Here is a 13,033-nt window from a genome sequence, read left to right as displayed (position 1 = left end):
GATGAATAATGATTAAATACGGAGAGGTGTATAAACACATAATGAGTGAAAGAAAAGGTGAGTGAAGAAGAAACACATTATGGGAAGTCCCCAGCAGCCTCGGAGCAGGATTTTGAATTCTGGATTTAACAGGAAGCCAATGAAGGGAAGCCAATACAGGAGAAACCTGCTCTCTCTTTCTAGTCCCTGTCAGGACTCTTGCTGCAGCATTTTGGGTTAACTGAAGGCTTTTCAGGGAGTTTTTAGGACATCCTGATAATAATGAATCACAGTCGTCCAGCCTGGACGTAATAAATGCATGAACTAGTTTTTCAGCATCACTTGTTTCTAATTTTAGAGACATTGTGCAAATGCAAGAAATTTCTTTAATCAAACTATCTGTACTTTATCACTTGCTGTTGTTAAGACCCTCAAGATCCTCTGCATCACAGACATTCATAGGAACAGTTTGCATTTCATAGGTTACTGGTGTCCCTTGACTGAATCAGAATTTATGGTTTAGGTCCACTTTACGTTCCATTAGTCTCAGTGGGGAGGGGGTCCATTCCCTTCTGTTATACACTCTAGTAGAAGTGGAAAATATGATATCGTGATTTCCTTAGGCTAAGCACTCCCACAGGGCCCCTGATTAAAAATAACTTACTCTATTTCCTATATTCCTGTTGTGATCCTCAGCCTCTTACCCTAACTACCCTAACTGTCTGTTTGTCAAATAAAGCTGTCTTTTTCAGCTTGGTTTGCCAATACAAACCAAAAACTACGTTCTTTGGTTTGTATTGCCAACTACTAGGAAATGATACTGGTATATGGGGATTCTAAATAACAGATGTATCCAAATATCATGTCACGTTTGAGCTCTGATGTTGCATCTGCCTTTTTTCAAGGTGACTCCAATATGCATAATATCTTCAAAGAAGGTATTATCAAGACAAGGATAATGAGCTGCCTAGTTAGTATAATATTTTATAATAAGGTTCTAATGTCATTATTCACAAGTCAGTACCTATTATGCATTACCTACTGCTGCATAATGTTTGTGTAATCAAAGTAACCTTCTGTCTGAGTTTTGTCTGAGTTTTACTGCTTTACAAACTTCTTAAAGTATGTTTTTTTAAAGAAAGGAAAAAATGACTACATACACAACACGATTTTCTTAGAGTTAAATACTGCCCAGAGTGAGAGCTGCCTTTACAGAGGTTTGCACTCTCTGGAAGAGAGTTCTTTCTTGGTTGATGGTTTCAATTAGTCTTATGTATGTGTGAATCATCACAGTAATATATATAAAATTACTCCCAGTGTTGATCTTGTTACAGGGAATTCTTACAAAAAGTTACGACTGGCATCTGCTGGATGTGCTAGCTTGCTTAATTGTCCACAGACAGGAGTGTTAGCTAATTCCCGTCACTACTAGCTACGGTTTGCTCATCTCTCCTGAACCCAAATTTTAACCATAGATCAGCTGTCATACCAGTTACCCTCCAGTAAGGCGATCTTATCTGCAAGACTTTATTTGGATTGTACTAAGGACTTTCAGAGTAATTACCAGCTTTTTAGGCCTTACAAGGCAGGCCCTCGTAAGAGCCATAAGCAATGGCTCTGACTTTGGATTGTGGAGGTGATTGCTCTTTGGTATACTAGCCTGCAGCAGCAGGGACCAGAATGCCTGCAGGCTTACTCCACTCATGGTCTGGCAGTGTCCTGGGCCCTTTTCAGAGGAATGTGAATCCAGGTATCTGTGCAGCAGCAAGCTGGTCTTCACCTCTCACCTTTGTCCGGTTTTACAGGCTGGATGTCTCAGCTTCAAGCAGAGTCCTCACCTATCCAAGTGCGGACCCAGAGCCCAAGCAGTGCTGGGCTCTGGGTCCGCACTTGGATAGGTGAGATACTGGCTATTTCTATGACTGCTTGAGATAAGCTTGTCTAACAATACGGGAGCCTCCATTTTTCCATAGTGAGAAATGCTAGGAATGAGAACCTTAGGTTACTTTGTAACCCCGGTTCTCAGAGTAGCATGAGTGAGATGTCTCACCAGACGGCCCTTCTTGCTGGGATGAAGCAAGAGGAGGGGCTTATCTTGAATAAAGACTATGCAATATTTATATTTAACAGTGGGTGGCTTGGTCCGACATGTTCATTGCAATCACCAGCCAATCAGAACTGGCAGAATGAGATACATGATTATGAGGAATATGCAGGGAACCGCATCCCATAGTGGACCCAGAACAGTATGTGAAGAACTACTTAAACTTTGCATAGGTTCTTTTTTGGGTACTCCGGCTTCCTCCCACAGTCCAAAGACATGCACAGACAGTGTTAGTCCTGCGACAGACTAGCGACCTCTCCAGAGTGCACTTTGCCTCTCGCCCTATGGCAGCTGCAATAGGCTCGAGCCCTTCAGCGACCCTGAATTAATAAGCAGAATAGGATGGATAGTTTGACCCCCACTGGATGGGATGCAGCTAGGCACCAGGGGGCAATTGAAGCATTTCGGCTTTCTAGAAGCCACTATAACATTTTATTCACTCTTTGCTTGCAAATAGGCAAGCACACAGATCTTCCCTTCAGCAGCTGAAGTAGTCGACATGTGAAGCCCTAAAAAACACTTTTTTGAGGATGTTAGCCGGCTTTGAATTGAACTGAAGTAAGGACACAGAGAAAGGTACTTTTATCTGACAACCACATTAGCAGTGTGTTAAGTTGTAATTATAATTAAGGTATAATTAATTATGACATTAATGTGGGAGATGGGCAGCAGAAGTTATCTGATGGGTAGGCAGGGGTTGGGTTCACCAGCTGGAGTCAAATGGATCTTGGTCTTATCAGTAGCAAAGCCTGTTAACCAATAGTGAGATCATCATAGAGCAATCTTTTATTTTTTAAGTTGTGTTCGAGTTGTATTTGACTGCTGAGGTGATTTGGTTTCTCTGTATTATTGTAGGATTATTACATGACAATATAAAGTGCCTTGAAGCAACTCATGTTGTGATTTGGTGCAATATAAATAAAACTGAAATGAATCAAATTAAATTGAATTAAAAATTTGCTCCAAGGTAATATTTTAATATTAATAATTTGTTATCCTGTAAGTCTCTTATAAAACCACTCTGCTAAGTGGTTTTATAGGACTTTTTCTAGGCTATTGAGAACTTGTGACTGAGGGAGGGCACGGCATATTGAGACACTTGTAACAGATCAAGAGCCCTTTGAGCAGACATTTCCTCTAATCCTTTGTAATACTTTCATTGTTGTAAAAAGAGCGACAGATTCAGACCTTGATTGGCAAATGCCTGGCTGGTTATTCAACCAGTTAGTCGTGGATGTGAGCAGACATGAGCAGACCAAGAGTAAACATATTTGTTGACACATAGATTCAGTAACATGACTATGAAGTGTCATATAACAAACTTATCACAAAATATATTTCAGAAATAATCTGAGGGACAGAATAATACTTTTTTAATAAAAAAGTAATGTAATAAATAATATACCCAATTACTTTCTCAAGCAAGTAATTAAGTAATACACTGCATTAATCTTCTTTTTTAATAAGGAGTTCAAAACAAAAGTTGCTGGAGTCCAGGAACACAGTTCAAAACCCAAAATCCTAGGAGCAGGAGTCCTAGGACAAACCAAAAACAGTCCAGGGACTGGCCATGTGCCCAGAAAAAACAGTCTGAGACTGAACAAGGGCCGACCCAGATGCCGACGGCACAACAGTCCATAACAGGCCATTTCAGGGGCCAACCGCGTGGAAGACTGCTGCAACAGAGCAGTTCTGGTGGCTGACCGCTTGGAAGGTGGCGGCGACAGAGCAGGTCTAGAGGCTGACTGCATGGAAAGCAAAGGCAAAGCAGATGTGGTTGTAGGCAACGACCTTGAGTTATACCGCAGCAGTATACTGTGTAGTAGTATACTGTGCTCGTCCCTGTTAGTTGTGCACGTTTCCCTTACACTTTTAACTAATATACAGTCAACATTCTCACAAATGACCTTTTGTTTTTTACCCCGTTTGTTGACAATGTTGATAATTGTCATCAGGACAACTGTCAAGTCAGCCGTCCTCCTCAGGATTGTGGTTGAATGTACTGAACTAGACCAAGAAGTAGAATTGTGGAAGTCTGCTGTCTAACATGTGTGAGCCCTCATTAGAAAACAATAGTAAATAACCAAATGCTGAGTCATTTTGGTGTATTTTCAAGAAACTGGTCCTTCTGCTGAATATGATCTGCAGACAGGTGTGTGAAAGCAACACACGCATTATTACGGACAAATGTAGTTTTTGGACTTTACCAATTGTACATTGGTGACCAAGAAAGAAGCTCCTGCTCCAAAATCGACACGTCCAAGCTTGACTGAAATTTGCAGTTCATATTTGAGGTGTTCTTCTTTGTATTAATATTTAAGTAAAAGTGAATATATATGAGCCTCTGTGGGTCCTACGGTCTATACAAGTGTTTCTGAGATAGCAGTCCTCATTCGTCGTTCCAGTTGTTTGTTCATTGTGACAGAATATGAAAACATTGGAAGACGTGCATCAACAGAAAGCCTGTATATATGTGACATTGCTTATTCTAAAGGTAGCCAGATCAACGCCTACTCACACTGCTACTATATTGTAGGGATGTACAGTACTTCCAAAGATCGGACAGCAATCCTGACTTGGGACAAATACTCATTAAAGATGATTTACAGAGCAAAATATTTTTATACTTTTATGCCTTGATGAAAGCTTTGCACTTTTTGTGTTTCGTCTATGAACTGTCCCCCTTAGGGGTCACCACAACGCCTTTTTCCCTCCTGTCTGGCATCTTCCAAACTCTTTGGCCAATACGTTCACTATCCCGCCTCTGCACATGCCCGAACCACCTCAGCCTCACTTCTCTAACTTTGTCTCCAAACCACTTAACTTGATGTGCTCATTTTCCTGTCATCCCCAAATTAGCATCCTCAACTGAGCCTTGTGTCTTTTCAACTAGTGCCACTGTCTCTGCACTACTGATTATATCAGGTCTCACTACTATCTCGTAAACATTCACATTAACTCGTGCTGCTATCCTTCTTATACAAATCAGCCTGGACTCCATCTACTCCACCAAGCCATGGTTGGTGCCAGGTATTTAAATTCTCTCTACTCTTGCATGTTCAGCTTTTCACCTTCCTCACTCTCATTTACACACATATATTCTATTTTGCTTCAACTGACTTTCATTCCTCTTCTCTCCATAGAGTTCCTCCACCTCTGCAGGCTCTCAAAACAAATCACAGTGTTGTCTGCAAACATAACAGTCCATGGAGATTCGTTCCTGACATTATCTGTCAACCTGTTCATCACCACTGCACATGACACGGGGCTCAGAGCCAGTCCCTGATGTAATCCATCCCATGATGTGAACCCATCGGTCACTCCTCACCACTGTTTCACTGTCCTCACACGTGTCCTGCACCAGCCTCACATACTCAAATAACCTCACTACTCTGCCACTCCTGCCTTCCTCATACAGTAGCACAGTTTCTCTTTTGGGACTCTGTCATAAGCTTTGGTTGGATCCACAAAGACACAGAGCAGCTCCGTCTCTGTACTTCTAAAAACAAACATTGTATCTGCTACTCACTGATCGTCACCTCTTTTCTTAACAACTCTTCTCCAAAGCTTCATGGTATGGCTCAATTCAATTTATACAGCGCCAAATCACAACAGCAGTCATCGCAAGGCACTTTATATAGTACAGTAGATCGTACAATAATAGATACAGAGGAAAAACCCAACAATCATATGACCCCCTCTGAGCAGTTTGTCATATTTGGCGACAGTGGGAAGGAAAAACTTCCTTTAAACAGGAAGAAACCTCCGGCAGAACCAGGCTCAGGGAGGGGCGGGCTCATCAGTTTTATAGTTATTATACCTCTTGAATATCATTACCAGTATACTTTTCCATTCCACAGGTATCTTCTGCCTCTTTTGTTGAAAACTCAGTGCCTTTGACTCTTCATCATTTTCATCATTAGTTGCCTTCACTTCCTCCTTACTCATCGTCTTCCTGATTTCGCTAGCTGTCCTCCATCCATCATTCTCTACATTCATCATTTCCTCAAAGGACTCTTCTCAACACACTTTCTTCACTTGTTAGCACATTTCCATCTCATCAACTTGCTGCCAGAGATGGGCAGTAACGCGTTAATGTAATCCGATTATTTTTTTCAAGTAACGAGTAAAGTGAGGGATGCAAAAACGGTAATTAGATTACCGTTACTTTCCCGTAGGAACGCTGCGTTACTGCGTTACTAAAACAGTGATTTCTTTGCAAGAATGTCTCATGACAGTGACGTAAGCAAGTGTGACAACAGCTGTGCGCAGATCAACAATGGATAATATATCGAGTGCGGGAGAGAGTATGAGCGTGCAGCGTTTAAAGCTTAGAAGTACTGACCTTACTTTGAGTTTGATTCCATAAAAAGTGATAAAAACATTTGTGTCCGCTGTGCGTGGGAAGAAAACTTCTTTTTACAGCGAAAAAAAACATTGAACAACTTCCAAGCAAGCACCGAGTGCGCTACCACGTAATGGGAAACTCAGAGAAACTCGCGGCTTCTTCAACTGACCGCTGCAGCACACCTGCACCAGGGTAAACTTGCGCCTGCTTTACAGGTGAAAATAGAGCAACAGGACCGCTGAGTCTTTGACTTTATTTATTTTCTGCTGTGTTTCACTTGCATCTATTTGAAAGACTGAGTGTAAACACAAAAAACTAAAGACTAGAAAGTATAAATAATATAATAAACTCAAAACCCCTGGGTCAACGACCCAGGCATCCTAACAGTACCCCCCCCCCCCCCCCCTTAAGGGCTGGCTTCCAGACAGCCCAAACCAAAACATCAAAACAAAAAAAAACAAAAAAAAAAAACCCAACCCAACCAGGGTGGGCGGCGGGGGAAACAGGATGGAGGGCTCGAAACAAACCAAACAAGGAGCCAGAAACAAAAAAAAGAACAAACAACGGAGCCTGGAAAGCAACAGAACAAAACACAGGAACAACGTCCAAAACAACAGCACCAAGGCCCAGGCATAGTCCAAAAGCAAACAAACAAAAGAGCTCACGAAAGGCGCAGAGGCCCAGGCAATAGTCTCAAAAAAGTTCAGGGGGGCCGGCCCGGAGGCTAACGGCACAACAGTCCAAACCCGGGCAGGTCAGGGGGGCGGCCCGGAGGCTGATGGTCCAATAGCCCAGAAAACAGGTCAGGAGGCCGGCCAGGCGGGAGGCACCGACGGCGACCGAGCAGATCAGGAGGCCGGCCGGGCGGGAGGCACCGACAGCGACCGAGCAGATCAGGAGGCCGGCCGGGCGGGAGGCACCGACGGCGACGTAGTTCAGGGGGCCGTCCATGACGGCAATGACATCCAGTCATCGGCCGGACAGGACGTGCAGGACGAGCAGGCCGGACGGGACGAGCAGGACGTGCAGGACGAGCAGGACGTGCAGGACGAGCAGGCCGGACAAGATGTGCAGGACGTGCAGGCCGGACAAGATGTGCAGGACGTGCAGGCCGGACAGGACGTGCAGGACCAGACAGCATGGAGACCTCAGGAGCAGACGAAGCTGAACACTCGGAGGCCGGACCAGGCGGAGCTACAGAGGCTGAGGCCGGACCAGGCGGAGCTGCGGAGGCCGGACCAGGCGGAGGAGCCGGTGGTGGCTGAACGGCCTCGCCAGAACCATCAGCAGACACTGGGACGTGCTGGCTGGGTCCTCCCGGACCCCCAGCTGACAAGGCAAGAGGCTGAACGGGCCCCTCGGACCCTCCAGCGGAGACAGGTGGCTGAACGGGCCCTTCGGATCCTCCAAGCAGGAAGAGACGGCTGAAGCGGTTCCTCGGACCCTCCAGCGGGAACAGACGGCTGAGCAGCTAAGTGACCCCGTGGCTGAGCAGCTGATGCAAAAAATATAGCCCCAGAATAAATAGTCCCATGGCCCGAAGAAAAAGAAAAAGTGTCCTTATTGCTCACCACAGCCGGTTGTTTTGACATCCCGGGGTCCAGCTGTGGGGTGACACGCCGGTGGTGCGGCCGCCGCTTCCTCCTCGGTGATGGCTCCAATGGGCCGGGCAACTCCAAGTCCGGCGGGCTGGGCAGCACATCTTTCTCCGAGTTGGGTAGGTGAGCGGTAGCAACAGGGGGATGCAGATCAAGCTCATTAAGGAAAAACTCCTGTATGAGTGGGTGAAGTGAGTCCAAAAGCCAGGGGAGACCAGAAACCAGTCGCTGTAGCCGGTTCGCTACAGCACGCTGAAATTCCTCCCCAGAATGATTCAGCCACAGGTCACATAATTTATCCACTGAATAAATTATATCCTCCCTGAGCTCTTCAGACGGGGCGAGTGCTGCTGGGTCCATGTACTGGTCGCGATCTTCTGTTAGGTGTGGCTGTGTGCAGACAGGAATAGGACCCAAGGTGCAGACTCCGGAGACAGAACTTAAACCAAAACAGCTTTAATGCTGAACGCAAACATAACATAACTGGGGGAAAAAGGTCAAAAATAAACTAACACCGGCAGATTGACAAAACACACAGCAAAATAAACGGTAGATCACGACACGGACACAGAGAAACACAGGGCTTAAATACACAGAGGGAGCAATCAGGGAATGGGTAACAGGAGGGAAACACAGCTGGGGCAAATCAGGCCTAACGAGACAAGGGGAAGCAAAACCAGACACATTAACATCAGACATGGACTTTCAAAGTAAAACAGGAAACACATAACACAGACTGAACAAAGACACAGACTCGCATGCACTGCAACAGAGGGAACAGAGACGTGGGACCAGGGCAGACACAAACACTGACTGGACACGGGGATATAGCCACTAAGGACACACAGAGACGCGAACTAGACAAGGGGATACAGCTGACAGGGGAGACAGAGCAGCTAGAGAAGACAGAGACATAAACTATAAGAGAGAACTCAAACAAACCAAAGACTAGAAAGTATAAATAATTAGATTAGATTAGATAGAACTTTATTAATCCCTCGGGTGGGTTCCTCTGGGAAATTCGATTTCCAAAAAGCACAGCACCGACAGAAGTTTCAGAGTTACAGAATATTATATATATATATATATATACACACACACACACACACACACACACACACACACACACACACACACACACACACACACACACACACACACATATATAAATACAGAGACAATATAAATAAAATATACGAAGGGGATAAATAGAATAAATAGGAATAAAAAATAAAAATACAAGTGAATGAATTGCACATTTCGAGTATTGAGGTCTATTGCACTGTTGACTATTTACAAAAGTATTGCACAGTGAGGTGAAGAGGCACTACAGCTTAGTTGTTCCCCCCTCCTTTGTCCTCCTGTTTCCCCTCCCTCTCCCCTCCAGAGAGGAGTTAAACAGTCTGATGGCGTGTGGGACAAAGGAGTTTTTAAGTCTGTTAGTTCTTGTCTTTGGGAGAAGCAACCTGTCACTGAACAGACTCTTCTGGTTGTTAATGGCCGTGTGCAGAGGATGCCCAGCATTGTTCATAATGTCCATCAGTTTCTTTAATGTCCTTTTCTCTGCCACTGTCACCAGAGTGTCCAGCTTCATGCCGACCACAGAGCTAGCCCTCCTGATCAGTTTCTCCAGCCTGGATGAGTCCTTCTTTGCTGTGCTGCTCCCCCAGCACACCACAGCATAGAAAAGTACTCCAGCAACCACCGACTGGTAAAACATCCTCAGGAGCTTCCTGCAGATGTTAAAAGACCTCAGCCTCCTGAGGAAGTACAGTCGGCTTTGGGCTTTTTTATACAGGTGCTCTGTGTTGCATGACCAGTCCAGTTTATTGTCCACCCACAGCCCGAGGTACTTGTACTTGTTGACCACCTCTACCTCCTCCCCCTCTATCTGAACCGGCAGTGGACCTTCTCTGGACCTCCCGAAGTCCACAACCAGTTCCTTAGTCTTTGAGGTGTTGAGTTGCAGGTGGTTTGTGTGACTCCATGCGACAAAGTTCCTCACCAGACTTCTGTACTCCTCTTCCTGATCATCCCAGATACACCCCATGATGGCCGTGTCGTCTGCAAACTTCTGAATGTGGCATAATTCAGAGTTGTAGCAGAAGTCAGAGGTGTACAGGGTGAAGAGAAGAGGGGACAGCACAGTTCCCTGTGGTGCTCCTGTGCTGCTGACCACAGTGTCAGACGTGATGTCCTTCAGCCTGACGTACTGTGGTCTGTCAGTGAGGTAGTCGGAGATCCAAGCCACCAGGCAGGGGTCCACCTCCATCCTGTTCAGTTTTTCTTGAAGCATACAGGGCCGGATGGTATTAAAGGCACTGGAAAAGTCAAGAAACAGGATCCTGACCGTGCCTTTTCCCCCATCCAGGTGTGAGTGGGCTCTGTGTAGGAGGTACAGGATGGCATCCTCCACTCCGACACCTGCCTTGTATGCAAACTGTAGTGGGTCCTGGGCATGTTGTACCTGTGGTCGGAGGAGGTTGAGGAAGAGCCGCTCTAGAGTCTTCATAAGATGTGACGTCAGTGCCACCGGTCGGAAGTCATTCAGCTCATTGGGCCGGTTCTTTTTGGGGACCGGGACGATGCAGGATGTCTTCCATAGGGCGGGCACTCTCCCCAGTCGCAGACTGAGGTTGAAGACTCGTTGTAGCGGCTCCCCAAGTTCAGCAGCACACGCCTTTAGCATCCTAGGACACACCTTGTCTGGGCCTGCTGCCTTTCTGGGGCGAAGCTTCCTCAGTTGTCTCCTGACCTGATCCACTGTGACACTGGGAGATGTTTGGGAGGAGGGGAGGGGGGGAGATGTCTTGCTGCTGAGAGAGGGATTGGAGGAGGGGGGTGTCATGGTGTCAGGAAGGGGGGGAAGCGAGGGAGGTAGGAGAGTGGGGAGAGGACTCTGTAGTAAAGGTGAGGGTGAGGGTGGGGGGGTTGTGGGCTGGTCAAACCTGTTGAAGAAGTTGTTGAGTTCGTTTGCCTTCTCCACAGTCCCCCCCACTGTGCTTTTCTTGGTGTTGTGGCCTGTGATGGTTTTCACACCATTCCAGACCTCCCTCATATTGTTCCTCTCCAACTTCTGCTCCACCTTCCTCCTGTAGGTGTCCTTTGCTTCCCTCAGGCAGCCTTTCACCTCCCGCTGTGCTGCCTTCATCTCCTCCTTCACTTTGCTCCTGAAAGCCTTCTTCTTCATGTTGAGGACAGCTTTGACTTCCTGTGTTACCCACGGTTTGTTATTAGGATAACACCATACCGTCTTAGCAGGGGCGACCGTGTCCACACAAAAGTTGAGGTAGTCTGTAAGACAGTGTGTCGCCCCCTCTATGTCCTCACCATGTGGGCTCAGGAGCACATCCCAGTCTGTGGTGTCATAACAGTCCCTCAGAGCATCCTCCTTTTCTGGGGTCCATCTCCGGATGGAGCGCGTTGTGACAGGCTGCCTTTGGACGAGGGGTGTGTATTGTGGCTGTAGGTAAACCAGGTTGTGGTCTGACTTCCCTAGTGGGGGGAGGGGGGTGGCTCTGTATGCATCTCTCACATTAGCATACAGTAGGTCAATTGTCCTGTTGCTCCTTGTGGGACAATTCACAAACTGGTGAAAAGCAGCCAGAGTAGAGTCCAGTGTGGCATGGTTAAAGTCTCCAGATATAATAATGAAAGCCTCGGGGTTTTGTGTCTGAAGTCTTGCTGTGACTGTGTGTATTTTCTCACAGGCAGCTCGGAGGGATGTAAACACACACACAGATCACATGACTGAACTCCCGAGGTAGATAATATGGCCGCAAGCTAACAGCTAGCAGCTCCAGGTCCGGACAGCATACCGAAACTTTAACGGAGACGTGTCCAGGGTTACAGTATCTGTTGTTAACGTAGACAATGAGTCCCCCACCTCTGCTTTTTCCGCTGGCCTGCGTGTCCCTATCGGCTCTCACGGATGTGAAACCGCATAGGTCTACGTTAGCCTGCGGCGTTAGCTCGGTTAGCCACGTCTCCGTGAAGATAAACAAGCTGCACTCACGGTATAGTCTGTGGTTGTTCAGAGCGCACAGTTCATCAATCTTATTCTGTAACGAGTTCACGTTGCCCATGATCACTGTCGGGATTGATGGTTTGAATCGCCTCCGGTGATCCGCTCTCCTCGCTCCAGCTTTGCAGCCTCTGTAGCTCCTCTTTAGCTCGGCCGGGATGTTGTGTCGCATGCCGGTCTGTCCCTTTGTTTTTAGTGCCAGCAGCTCCGCTCTCGAATAGATGACGGAACTGGTTCCAGAAGTTTTAAAAAGTGCATTATCCATCTTGTATCGCTATATCTAAGAGGTATAAGTAGAGGAAGGTGAAAAAAAGTTTGAAAAGCCTAGTCTAAAAAAGTTAAAGTTAACAAAAAAGGTGCGGTGTTGCAGAGCTACTTGGAAAGGCTGCCGTCACTCCAGCGCCATCTTGTAACCAATATAATATAATAAACTCAAAACCCCTGGGTCAACGACCCAGGCATCCTAACACCTTTTTGAAGATGTTTTATCTTTTATAACCTTTCTTTAATGTGGGTTTTCTGGATTTTAGTTTTTCTTTTACTGTTCCTTTGTTCTGTCTCTCACCCTTAAAATTAAGCAATCATTAAATTAGAGACTGTTCATTTCTGACTTACAAATTCACAAAGTGATCAAATAGTTATTTGCCCATTTATTCCTCCTGAGAGTTTTCATAAAGCGGGACACTATCTTTAGAATCTAAAACCTTGTTTTTGTATTAGGCTGTTAATGTGGTTTTTAATGTGCTAGAGTTGTGTATTTTACCATGGTTTACGGTGACCGACTCATTTTTGGAACCAACCTAAAGTGGCCTTAGAGGCCTTGAAGTTTCTGTTACTTCCACAATTACTTTATTTTTCACCTCATTTCTGGTCTGTCGCCTACAGTCTGAAAGGTTTTGTCCTTATATAAGGTCTGATTTGTTTGATTTGACGACTGGCTACATTTCTAAACTGTAATCAAAGAAATGCTTACTAGCAAC

At 45.9% G+C, this 13,033-nt stretch overlaps 1 protein-coding gene across 1 annotated transcript in view; it reads left to right on the top strand.

Moving 5' to 3' along the window:
• The window catches only part of LOC146644431 (retinoic acid receptor beta-like), a 123,498-nt gene that overhangs the window by 81,771 nt on the left and 28,694 nt on the right, over nucleotides 1-13,033 (top strand). The gene's annotated exons all lie outside the window — the stretch shown is intronic.

This window comes from Rhamphochromis longiceps, linkage group LG22, assembly GCF_057381845.1.
Source record: "Rhamphochromis longiceps isolate RC_006_pf linkage group LG22, R_longiceps_female_GT1.1, whole genome shotgun sequence".
NCBI lineage: Eukaryota > Metazoa > Chordata > Actinopteri > Cichliformes > Cichlidae > Rhamphochromis > Rhamphochromis longiceps.
Note: the sequence above shows the minus strand (reverse complement) of the source record. Positions and strands in the feature narration are given on the sequence as shown.